Consider the following 13,987-nt stretch of genomic DNA (forward strand, 5'->3'; position numbering starts at 1 on the left):
AACTTGTCACTTGACCCAATTAAAATACATCAACTGCGTGTGTAGCCGTGATGGTCTCTTCTCAGCGGAGTCCGGGAAGTGAACACGGTCTGTGTTATGTATGTCGTAAGTAGGAGTTCAGGATCACTTCTTGGTCATTGCTAGATGACGACCGTTCCGTTGCTTCTCTTCTCGCTCTCATTTGCGCAAGTTAGCCACCATATATGCTTTTGCCGCAGCAGCTCCACCCCACTACACCTTCCTTTCCTATAAGCTTAAATAGTCTTGATCTCGCGGGTGTGAGATTGCTGAGTCCTCGTGACTAACAGATTCTACCAAAACAGTTGCAGGTGCCGACGATGCCAGTGCAGATGATGGGGTAGATCTCAAGTGGGAGTTCGACGAGGAACGTGGTCGTTACTATGTGTCTTTTCCGGATGATCGGTAGTGGAGCCCAGTTGGGACGATCGGGGATCTAGCATTTGGGGCTGTCTTATTTTCATCTGGATCTTGACCGTAGTCGGTCTATATGTTTGTATTTTGGATGATGTATGAATTATATTTATGTATTGTGTGAAGTGGCGATTGTAAGCCAACTCTTTATCCCATTCTTGTTCATTACATGGGATTGTGTGAAGCTGACCCTTCTTGCGACAAAACCACTATGCGGTTATGCCTCTAAGTCATGCCTCGACACGTGGGAGATATAGCCGCATCGTGGGCGTTACATTGCAATACAGGCAAGAACTCTTTCTTGACTGTTCCATTTTGAACTACTTCATAATCTGTACTCATTAAAAAAACTTATCAAGCGTCTTGATCTATCTGTATAGATCTTGATGCTCAATATGTAAGCAGCTTCACCGAGGTCTTTCTTCAAAAAACTCCTTTCAAACACTCCTGTATGCTTTCCAAAAAATTCTACATCATTTCCGATCAATAATATGTCATTCACATATACTTATCAGAAAGGCTGTAGTGCTCCCACTCACTTTCTTGTAAATACAGGCTTCTCCAAAAGTCTGTATAAAACTATATGCTTTGATCACCTTATCAAAGCGTATATTCTAACTCCGAGATGCTTGCACCAGTCCATAGATGGATTGCTGGAGCTTGCACACTTTGTTAGCACCTTTAGGATTGACAAAACCTTGTTGCATCATATACAACTCTTCTTTAAGAAATCCATTAAGGAATGTAGTTTTGACATCCATTTGCCAGATTTCATAAAATGTGGCAATTGCTAACATGATTCGGACAGACTTAAGCATCGCTACGAGTGAGAAAATCTTATCGCAGTCAACACCTTGAACTTGTCGAAAACTTTTTGCGACAATTCGAGCTTTGTAGAGAGTAACACTACTATCAGCATCTGTCTTCCTCTTGAAGATCCATCTATTCTCAATGGCTCGCCGATCATCGGGCAAGCCAATCAAAGTCCATACTTTGTTCTCATACATGGATCCCACCTCAGATTTCATGGCCTCAAGCCATTTTCGCGGAATCTGGGCTCATCATCGCTTCCTCATAGTTCGTACGTTCGTCATGGTCAAGTAACATGACTTCCAGAACAGGATTACCGTACCACTCTGGTGCGGAGCTTACTCTGGTTGACCTACGAGGTCCGGTAGTAACTTGATCTGAAGTTTCATGATCATCATGATCATCATCATTAGCTTCTTCACTAATTGGTGTAGGAATCACTGGAACTATTTTCCGTGATGAACTACTTTCCAGTTTGGGAGAAGGTACAATTACCTCATCAAGTTCTACATTCCTCCCACTCACTTCTTTCGGGAGAAACTTCTTCTCTAGAAAGGATCCATTCTTAGCAACGAATATCTTGCCTTCGGATCTGTGATAGAAGGTGTACCCAACAGTTTCCTTTGGGTATCCTATGAAGACGCATTTCTCCGATTTGGGTTCGAGCTTATCAGGTTGAAGCTTTTTCACATAAGCATCGCAGCCCCAAACTTTAAGAACGACAAATTAGGTTTCTTGCCAAACCACAGTTCATACGGTGTCGTCTCAACGGATTTAGATGGTGCCCTATTTAATGTGAATGCAGCTGTCTTTAATGCATAACCCCAAAACGAAATCGGTAAGAGACATCATAGATCGCACCATATCTAATAAAGTACGGTTACGACGTTCGGACACACCATTATGCTGTGGTGTTCCAGGTGGCGTGAGTTGTGAAACTATTCCACATTGTTTTAAATGAAGGCCAAACTCGTAACTCAAATATTCGCCTCTGCGATCAGATCATAGAAACTTTATTTTCTTGTTACGATGATTCTCCACTTCATTATGAAATTCTTCGAACTTTTCAAATGTTTCAGACTTGTGTTTCATTAAGTAGATATACTCATATCTGCTCAAATCATCTGTGAAGGTCAGAAAATAACGATACCCGCCACGAGCCTCACCACTCATCGGACCGCATACACCAGTATGTATTATTTCCAATAAGTCAGTTGCTCGCTCCATTGTTCCGGAGAACGGAGTCTTAGCCATCTTGCCCATGAGGCATGGTTCGCAAGCATCAATTGATTCATAATCAAGTGATTCCAAAAGCCCATCAGCATGGAGTTTCTTCACGCAGTTTACACCAATATGACCTAAACGACAGTGCCTCAAATAAGTTGCACTATCATTTTAACTTTGCATCTTTTGGCTTCAATATTATGAATATGTGTAAGACTACGATCGAGATCCCGTAAACCATTTACATTGGATGTAAGACCATAGAAGGTTTTATTCATGTAAACAGAACAACAATTATTCTCTGACTTAAATGAACAACCGTATCGCAATAAACATGATCCAATCATTTTCATGCTCAACGCAAACACCAAACAACATTTATTTTAGGTTCAACACTAATCCCGAAGGTAAAGGGATTGTGCGATGTGATCTTATCAACCTCGGAATCACTTCCAACACACATCGTCACCTCGCCCTCAACTAGTCTCTGTTCATTTTGTAACTCCTGTTTCAAGTTACTAATCATAGCAACTGAACCAGTATCAAATACCCAGGGGCTACTATGAACACAAGTAAAGTACACATCAATAACATGTATATCATATATACTTTTGTTCACTTTGCCATCCTTCTTATCCGCCAAGTATTTGGGGAAGTTCCGCTTCCAGTGACCATTTCCTTTGCAGTAGAAGCACTCAGTTTCAGGCTTGGGTCTAGCTTTGGGCTTCTTCACTTGAGTGGCAACTTGCTTGCCATTCTCCTTGGAGTTCCCTTTCTTTCCCTTGCCCTTTTACTTGAAACTAGTGGTCTTGTCAACCATCAAAACTTGATGCTTTTTCTTGAGTTCTACCTTCATTGATTTCAGCATCGCGAAGAGCTCGGGGAATCGTTTTCGTCATCCCTTGCATATTATAGTTCATCACGAAGTTCTAGTAACTTGGTGATAGTGACTAGAGAACTTTGTCAATCACTATCCTATCTGGAAGACTAACCCCCACTTGATTCAAGCGATTGTAGTACTCAGACATTCTGAGCACATGCTCACTGGTTGAGCTATTCTCCTCCATCTTGTAGGAAAAGTACTTGTCAGAGGTCTCATACCTCTCGACTCGGGCATGAGTCTGAAATACCAATTCTAGATCTTGGAACATCTCATATGCTCCGTGACATTTCAAAACAGTTTTTAAGTCCCGGTTCTAAGCCGTAAAGCATGGTGCACGAAACTATCAAGTAGTCATCATACCAAGCTTGTCAAACATTCATAACGTCTGCATCTGCTCCTGCAATAGTTCTGTCACCTAGCGGTGCATCAAGGACATAATTCTTCTGTACAACAATGAGGGTAATCCTCAGATCACGGACCTAGTCCGCATCATTGCTACTATCAACTTTCAACTTAGTTTTCTCTAGGAACATACAATAAATAAAACGGGAAGCTATACACGAGCAATTGATCTACAACATAGATATGCAAATTGAAGGAAATATGCCCTAGAGGCAATAATAAAGTTGTTATTTATATTTCCTTATATCATGATAAATGTTTATTATTCATGCTAGAATTGTATTAACCAGAAACTTAGTACATGTGTGAATACATAGACAAAACAGAGTGTCATTAGTATGCCTCTACTTGACTAGCTCGTTAATCAAAGATGGTTAAGTTTCCTAACCATAGACATGAGTTGTCATTTGATGAACGAGATCACATCATTAGAGAATGATGTGATTGACTTGACCCACCCGTTAGCTTAGCACTATGATCGTTTAGTTTATTGCTATTGCTTTCTTCATAACTTATACATGTTCCTATGACTATGAGATTATGCAACTCCCGAATACCGGAGGAACACTTAGTGTGCTATCCAATGTCACAACGTAACTGGGTGATTATAAAGATGCTTTACAGGTGTCTCTGATGGTGTTTGTTGAGTTGGCATAGATCGAGATTAGGATTTGTCACTCCGATTGTCGGAGAGGTATCTCTGGGCCCTCTCGGTAATGCACATCATTATAAGCCTTGCAAGCAATGTGACTAATGAGTTAGTTACGAGATGATGCATTACGGAACGAGTAAAGGGACTTGCCAGTAATGAGATTGAACTAGGTATTGAGATACCGACGATCGAATCTCGGGCAAGTAACATACCGATGACAAAGGGAACAACGTATGTTGTTATGCGGTTTGATCGATAAAGATCTTCGTAGAATATGTAGGAACCAATATGAGCATCCAGGTTCCGCTATTGGTTATTGACCGGAGATGAGTCTCGGTCATGTCTACATAGTTCTCGAACCCATAGGGTTCGCACGCTTAATGTTCGATGACGATCGGTATTATGAGTTTATGTGTTTTGATGTACCGAAGGTTGTTCGGAGTCCCGGATATGATCACGGACATGACGAGGAGTCTCGAAATGGTCGAGATATAAAGATCGATATATTGGAAGGCTATGTTTGGACACCGGAATGGTTCCGGATGAGTTCGGGCATTTTCCGGAGTACCGGGAGGTTACCGGAACCCCCGGGGAGTCAATGGGCCTTATTGGGGCTTAGTGCAAGAGAGGAGGAGGCGGCCAAGGTGGGGCGCGCCCCCCAAGCCCAATCCAAATTGGGAGGGGGCCGGCCCCCCTTTCCTTCTCTCCCTCTCCCTCTTCCTTCTTCTCCTACTCCAACTAGGGAAGGGGGGAAACCTACTCCTACTGGGAGTAGGACTCCCCCCCTTGGGCGTGCCATAGAGGGATGGCCCTCCCCTCCTCCACTCCTTTATATACGGGGGAGGGGCCACCCCATAGACACACAAGTTGATTGTTTAGCCGTGTGCGGTGCCCCCTCCACAGATTTCCACCTCGGTCATATCGTTGTAGTGCTTAGGCGAAGCCCTGCGCCGGTAACTTCATCAAAACCGTCATCACGCTGTCGTGCTGACGAAACTCTCCCTCGACCTCAGCTGGATCTAGAGTTCATGGGACGTTGACGGTGTCCTGGACTAGGGGGTACTCACCACGTCGTCTCCCGATCAGTTGGATTGGGCCGAGGACCCCCATGGCCGTTTGCTCATGGGCCAGTTCGGACAACCGATGTATACGCGAGGAAGATTCCACAAGACTTGGTGATCAAGATAAGGACTCCTCTCCACCGGCGTATTCGACTAGGACTCTTGTTATCCTAGGCCTTTGGTACATTATATAAGCCGGGGCCAGGCTAGTCAATAGATGATCATGACATTACTCGTCATACCTCTAGGGTTTAGACCATAACATATGATCTCGAGGTAGATCAACTCTGTAATCATACGCATTGAATACAATCAAAAGTAGCATGTAGGGTATTATCTCTTCAAGAGAGCCCGAAGCTGGGTAAAATCCCGTGTCCATGTTACCATCGATCCTAAGACATGCAGCTTCGGACCCCCTACCCGAGATCTGCCCGTTTTGACACCGATAATGGTGCTTTCATTGAGAGTTCCGCTGTGTGGTCGGCAAAAGGGTCAATGGCTCGCCTGCAGATCAACTGCGACGTCGGCGTCTTCGTCGCCGCCTCGACTGGTCAGCTTGACTTGACCGAGGACTGTGCCCTACCTCCAATTATCATGTTCGAACGAGGGCCTTCATCACCATCAACTCCGATCTCTATCAAGATCATGGAGGAATCATCCATGGAGCTCGGGGGCTCAACGTCAACATTGCGCTCGGGCGACCTTGCTGTTTTTCCGAACAGCGAACTTGTATCCGCTACCACCACCTCTTCGAGCATCGCTTTGACAATTCCTTCGGTGGAATTGTGCGGAATTGAGTCTACAATAACATTGTAAAATTTCATCACGTTCCGATGGAGCAATCTCCGTCGGCCTCCGATATACTGGAGCCCCATCGAATCTGGACGGGAATCTGGACGAGTTTGGAGTGTGGTGTCTAGCATCTAGCTCGGATGTCCTTTGGAAGATCCAACCGTTGATCGGCCGCGGAATTCCTATATCTACCACCCCTCAAAATTTCAGCTCGATTCGACCGTCCAAACTCCGGGAACCTTCCGATTAGTGCATCACTTTTCAGATCTGTATTCTGCGCGAGAACGAATCCGACCCGAGTTCATCCTTTTTATGAACGGGATTTTGGTCATCCTTTTTGAAGGAAGTTTTGTATGGGTTATTGTGTTTTGTTCCCAAACACATCCCACTAATTTTAAAGTCTTTTCCAATATGATCTTCACCATCGCGCCGGTGTCAAACCAGCCCGACAACGTTGCTCCACGGCTGCCGACCTACGCTAGACACGTCGTTGCTTTGTTGAGCTGAGCTCAGCTTCTTCGGATCATTGTCTCGGCAAGCCGAACAAGAGTTCGGCATCGCGAAGGATAAATCATCACCAATATCGCTGCCCCACGGATTACACGGAGCGGGTACACCGGCATTGCCGCACGGTCACTTCATCAAGCCGGCATTGACCACGTCACGAGTTACGGCCTGCATCGGAATGGCTGCACCATTGCTTCTTCAAGCCGATGTCCATCACGCCGAACTACTTCAACACCTCGGCTGACATGGCAGCTGCAACATCTCCTTACCGACCTACTCCGTCACCTCGTCTGGACTGGGGGCTTCGCCATCCCTTCATCAACCTACTCCGGAGGCTTCGGCATCATCTGTCGACCAGCTTCGTCACGTTAGCTGGACCGGGGGCTTTGCCTCAGCGAGCCAACCTTTACCAGCATTGCCATGCCGTCGCTTCACCACCCATCAGGCAATGGGTGTGCGGATCGAGTCCCAATTTTGGGAGTCACTTTTCTTCGGACTGCTACAACAAATAAACCAGGTGCTATTAATCCTAGATGTTTGCTTGTTTGGGTTTATTTTTCCCAAGGAATTATTACTCTGATTTGTTCCATCATTTGTACACAGGTCCATCAAATGGTGGCCGCATTAACAACGGTCGCGTGGTGGTTCGGTCAGTTTCCGTACATAGTTCGGCGAATGCTGCATCTGAAACTCGGACCGACCTGTGAATTCAGGTTTTGCCACGCCTTTACCGCATCATGCCGACGCCCTGCATCAACATTGACTTCGGCGCCAGGCCACATATGTTTAAATAAATTATTTTGTGTAAATTAATTACGCGAGGATTTTTATATATTTATATTATTATTGTTGGCGTGAACTATTTTACATGTGCAGGTAATGGACTTCAACTGCGTCACGTGGTCTCTTCGGCAAGCCAACGCCGTTGTCCTAATCGGCGTAAATCGGCTCGCATGATCACCTTGTTGGTCGAGTTGCCATACCGACGTGTTCGGTTGCCTCGGGGACTTCGGCATCGCCGAGGGAGCTCTACCTCATCGAGTGGTCGGCGCACAGGCCATATTTATTTTATTACTCACTTTGCATAAATTATTTATTATGCAACATTTTTTTAATTTATTATTATTACTATTATCTCCGGTTTGCACTATTTTTTGTGCACAGGAAAATGATTCGGGTCGGGCAGTGTTGTCACCTCGGCGTACTGACATACCACGTCACCTCGGCTGGACGGGGGGCTTCGTCAACACTTCATTAACCCACGCCAGGGACTTCGACGTCACTCTGCCGGCCTGCATTGGCCGTGCTATGTCACCACTTCGGAGTGCCGAGCTCTTCGCTCCGCCACCTTGGGACCGGCTTGGGGGATGGAACCTTGTCCCGCATCAAGCTCGGACTGCGTCATCAATACTGAACACATTAACCAGCTAAGTCGCTTTCATGCTCAAAGTTTTAAAATTTTAACTTGTATTCAGTTCGACCATGCTCACATACCTTGTTCGTTAAAAGAAACTCCCCTTACCCATGTTAACTGGGGGCTCTTAAAATTTACATGAGCCGTTCTATAATAATGTGTTTTCTTCTTGGTCGTTGCAAAGTCTTTTTTCTACCGCTCCTTTTTCGACTCGAGTGTATGGTCAATAGCTAGATAGCCTAGCTTCTCTCTAAAGCCGCTCGAGTTTAGTTCACTAAACTGGCCTCGGAGAAGCACTCCGCCTTCGGGATAAGGAGCTTGAAGCCGTAGGCTGACCCGCTTGAAGTCTTGAGATCGGATGTGTCATGTTAAAGCTCGACAGAAGCACAATTCTTTTAAAAAAGACCAATTTCCGGATTGGCACCAAAATCTCGGTTTAGTCCGGACGTCAAGCTTTTACATAAGTTTTTGGCTTTTCGAGCCTATGGCACTTTTAAACTATTTGTGTGTTTCTAGCATAAGTCTCGTAGTGCAACGCCAGACACCTTTAGAGATTGTGCAAAAACATTCTCGGATATTGCTATATATGCATCGATTTCGAATTGTGTCTTTGGTCAATAGTTGGGTTGCCCGGCTCCTGTGCTTGCCTCCTACGTTCCGCTTTGTTCGGCTAGGTGTGCAAAGGGAGAACCACTGCGATTGTGCTTCCAGCTCGCATGGTTAAGCACCTCAGTGGAGAAAGCTGAAAACTGACTGTCACAATAAGCGTAAACTGGTCAGCGATCCGATGACTGTGTTAAATGACGGGCTGTTCATAACATTGGCCGAAGTGTTTACGGCTTGACCTCGGCTGTCGCCAAACACTAACCAGGGGCTAGTAGCTGGCCTCCCAACTTTAAGCTCCTATGACTAAGTGAAAGTTATAAAGCCCGCATATCTGATTGCCTCGTTTCCGCTAACACAACCGCCTCAAGGCACCAAGACGTCGGCTAAGGGTTGTCTTGTTATTGCGGAAACACCCTGCATAGTATCTACAAAGGGGTATAAGCTGACGATGGGCCACTTTCAACTGATAAACGATCGCAACGGAGTCAAAATAAACATATCATCAGCATTTGTATTTAATATACGAGGGCTGCCTTCCATAATCATCGTTATAAAGCCATAAATATGCATCAATTTGACTTAAGATTTTGGCCAAGCTGGGTTGCTTGGCTCCTGTGCTTACCCCTACGTTCCCGATTGTTCGGCTAGGCGGTAAAGGAGCACCTCTGTGATTGTTACTACGGGGTCATCCGAGTTAGCACCTCAGACTGGGTGAAGCCTAAAGCTAGCGATCTTAAAGGATATAATTGGTCGGCAACGACGGAAGTGAAAATTTAGGTTCGCTATAGACCACATAGTTCGGGAACTTTCCCCAAACTAAATCCTCAATATTTTCCTCCCACATTGATCGGAGGTGAGATTTCATGATCATGATCAGCATGACAACCCAAAGAAAGGAACCGATAGCGGGACTATTTTCTTTGGAAGATGTTTTTTTTACATTTAATAGCAATATAGCATATCTCTCTGCACACCTTTGTTTATAAAACCATATGGCCGGATTGCCTTGTTTGTCGTAAAACTTTGCCCTTGTAAAGGCTTTATAAAGTAGAACAAACACTCCCCAGCTACTGGCCGAGGAGGTTGAAGCCGATGATCGGTCAACAAAGTTTTGTACAATGCGGATCCGAGCATTAATGATCTAAATTACTTGGATACATAGAATCATTACACATAAAAATTGCGAGTAAAGTCCATTTACTGCAAACCCATCTTTTAAACCCCTTGGGGCCTACCTTGGCAAGCTCGAATTTCGACCAGCTCTAAGCTCCTTTAAGAGATCTTATTCTCTTTTTGAGAAGTTTGTGCTAAACACAACAAATTTTTTCTATCAAACGGATATCGATCCTTAATTCGGCCACCCGTGCACACATTAAGACTCGGGAGCTACTGGGCTTCGCGCTCATTATTTATAAATATTAAAGGGGCACATCGATCCCCTGATCTGGTGTTGCCACCCGACCAGTGGCTCGGGGGCTACTACATGGCCTATTCAGTGCAGAGAATTCAAAGTGCTCAGTGTTCGGCATGACCGAACTATGGGCAAGCGTGTCTTCGGACAACAATAATTACCGTCTGGGACTTATCCGGCATCAAGCTAGTATATCACGGCGACTTCGCATAACCCTCTCTCAGGGGCCTATCCGCCGATCATTATTTCTAATATATTACACTGCGTTTCTATTCCTACGTATGCTGCCGAGCTAGGAGTTGATCCTCAGGCCGATTTTGCAAATCGACCTGAGTCTCAGGGGCTACTAGGATCAGCAGTTTTATGTTTTCCTTCAGGTGCATCTCGGGTTTTAGACCGACACACACACCTTGAGGGCTACTAGATATACATATACTGGCTATATATCTCGGTAGAGAATAAATTGCACCAATCAAAAATATTCACAAAAGTCAGCCCGCGGTCGGGGTGGTGCACCACCTCGGAAGCAGTCCGGCATAAAGCTCGGGCACCAGTGGCTGGCCCCATAGAGGGCATTTCCGGCATTAAGCTCAAATGAATTCGTTCAATCTTTTAAAAGACCGAGGTAGTTTACGATACCTCGGACGCTGACCATCGTTGGAGCTCGGAAGTGGTCCGGCATAAAGCTCGGATTCGAATGGCTCGTTCCATAGAGAACTTTTCAGCGTTAAACTCGGATAACCTCCTTCAAACTTTTTCAAGCCAAGGTGATCTATGACACCTCAGATATAGTCTGGCGTTGGAGCTCGGATATAGTCCGGCGTTGGTGCTCGGCTGGAAAAGATATCTCGAATGCAGTCCGGCGTCGGAGCTCGGATGCAAGAGAACACTGCCACACGGGAACAACTTCAAACCTGAGGTGTGGCGTAAAAAATAACAAGGCATTGATAAAGGCCGAGAACTTAAAGGGGCTCCTCGAATACCCGACGTGTAAACTCTTCGGATTCACTTCGCGATCCTCAGATCGAATATGAGATGATTTGTTGAACCAGTTTTCAAGACCGATGACTGAAGATGAAGAACAGTTCGAAAGAATCGAGGGGCGTCTCCAACTTGAAGACCGGTTCAGGGGGCTACTGACGGTGTCCTGGACTAGGGGGTACTCACCATGTCGTCTCCCGATCAGTTGGATTGGGCCGAGGACCCCCATGGCCGTTTCCTGGACTAGGGGGTACTCACCACGTCTTCTCCCGATCAGTTGGATTGGGCCGAGGACCCCCATGGCCGTTTTCTCATGGGCCAGTTCGGACAACCGATGTATATGCGAGGAAGATTCCACAAGACTTGGTGATCAAGACAAGGACTCCTCTCCACCAGCATATTCGACTAGGACTCTTGTTATCCTAGGCCTCTGGTACATTATATAAGCCGGGGCCAGGCTAGTCAATAGATGATCATGACATTACTCATCATACCTCTAGGGTCTAGACCACAACATATGATCTCGAGGTATATCAACTCTGTAATCATACACATTGAATACAATCAAAAGCAGCATGTAGGGTATTATCTCTTCGAGAGAGCCCGAAGCTAGGTAAAATCCCATGTCCATGTTACCATCGATCCTAAGACACGCAGCTTGGGACCCCCTACCCGAGATCTACCGGTTTTGACACCGACAGACGTCACCGAGCTGAACTTGTGCAGATCGCGGAGGTGCCGTACCTTCGGTGCTAGGATCGGTCGGATCGTGAAGACGTATGGCTACATTAACCACGTTGTCATAACGATTCCGCTTTCGGTCTACGAGGGTACGTGGACAAGACTCTCCCCTCTCGTTGCTATGCATCACCTAGATAGATCTTGCGTGATCGTAGGATTTTTTTTGAAATTACTGCGTTCCCCAACAGTGGCATCCGAGCCAGGTTTATGCGTAGATGTTATATGCACGAGTAGAACACAAAGAGTTGTGGGCGATAATAGTTATACTACTTACCAGCATGTCATACTTTGATTCGGCGGTATTGTTGGATGAAGCGGCTCAGACCGACATTACGCGTACGCTTACGCGAGACTGGTTCTACCGACGTGCTTCGCACATAGGTGGCTAGTGGGTGTCTGTTTCTCCAACTTTAGTTGAATCGAGTGTGACTACGCCCGGTCCTTGTTGAAGGTTAAAACAACAAACTTGATGAAAAATCGTTGTGGTTTTGATGCGTACGTAAGAACGGCTCTTGCTAAGCCCGTAGCAGCCACGTAAAACTTGCAACAACAAAGTAGAGGACGTCTAACTTGTTTTTGCAGGGCATGTTGTGATGTGATATGGTCAAGACGTGATTATATAAATTGTTGTATGAGATGATCATGTTTTGTAACACAGTTATCGGCAACTAGCAAGAGCCATATGGTTGTCGCTTTATTGTATGAAACCCAATCGCCATGTAATTGCTTTACTTTATGACTAAGCGGTAGCGATAGTCGTAGAAGCAATAGTTGGCGAGACGACAACGATACTTCGATGGAGATCAAGGTGTCAAGCCGGTGACGATGGTGATCATGACGGTGCTTTGGAGATGGAGATCAAAGGCACAAGATGATGATGGCCATATCATATCACTTATATTGATTGCATGTGACATTTATCCTTTATTCATCTTATTTTTCTTAGTTCGGCGGTAGCATTATAAGATGATCTCTCACTAAATTTCAAGGTATAAGTGTTCTCCCTGAGTATGCAGCGTTGCGACAGTTTGTCATGCCGAGACACCACGTGATGATCGGGTGTGATAAGCTCTATGTTCACATACAATGGGCGCAAGCCATTTTTGCACATGCAGAATACTCGGGTTAAACTTGACAAGCCTAGCATATGCAGATATGGCCTCGGAACACTGAGACCGAAAGGTCGAGTGTGAATCATATAGTAGATATGATCAACATAGTGATGTTCACCATTGAAAACTACTCCATCTCACGTGATGATCGGACATGGTTTAGTTGATATGGATCACGTGACCACTTAGATGATTAGAGGGATGTCTATCTAAGTGGGAGTTCTTAAGTAATATGATTAATTGAACTTTAATTTATCATGAACTTAGTACCTCATAGTATTTCGCATGTCTATGTTGTTGTAGATAAATGGCCCGTGTTGTTGTTCCGTTGAATTTTAATGCGTTCCTAGAGAAAGCTAAGTTGAAAGATGATAGTAGCAATTACACGGACTGGGTCCGTAACTTGAGGATTATCTTCATTGCTGCACAGAAGAATTACGTCCTGGAAGCACTGCTAAGTGCCAAACCCGCTGCAGGAGCAATGCCAGATGTTATGAACGTCTGGCAGGGCAAAGCTGATGACTACTCGATAGTTCAGTGTGCCATGCTTTACGGCTTAGAACCGGGACTTCAACAACGTTTTGAACGTCATGGAGCATATGAGATGTTCCAGGAGTTGAAGTTAATATTTCAAGCAAATGCCCGGATTGAGAGATATGAAGTCTCCAATAAGTTCTATAGCTACAAAATGGAGGAGAATAGTTCTGTTAGTGAACATATACTCAGAATGTCTGGGTACCACAACCACTTGACTCAACTGGGAGTTAATCTCCTGATGATAGTGTCATTGACAGAGTTCTTCAATCACTACCACCAAGCTACAAAAGCTTCATGATGAACTATAATATGCAAGGGATGGATAAGACAACTCCTGAGCTCTTCGCAATGCTAAAGGTTGCGGAGGTAGAAATCAAGAAGGAGCATCAAGTGTTGATGGTTAACAAGACCACCAGTTTCAA

The sequence above is a fragment of the Aegilops tauschii genome, chromosome 3, assembly GCF_002575655.3.
Source record: "Aegilops tauschii subsp. strangulata cultivar AL8/78 chromosome 3, Aet v6.0, whole genome shotgun sequence".
Taxonomy (NCBI): domain Eukaryota; kingdom Viridiplantae; phylum Streptophyta; class Magnoliopsida; order Poales; family Poaceae; genus Aegilops; species Aegilops tauschii.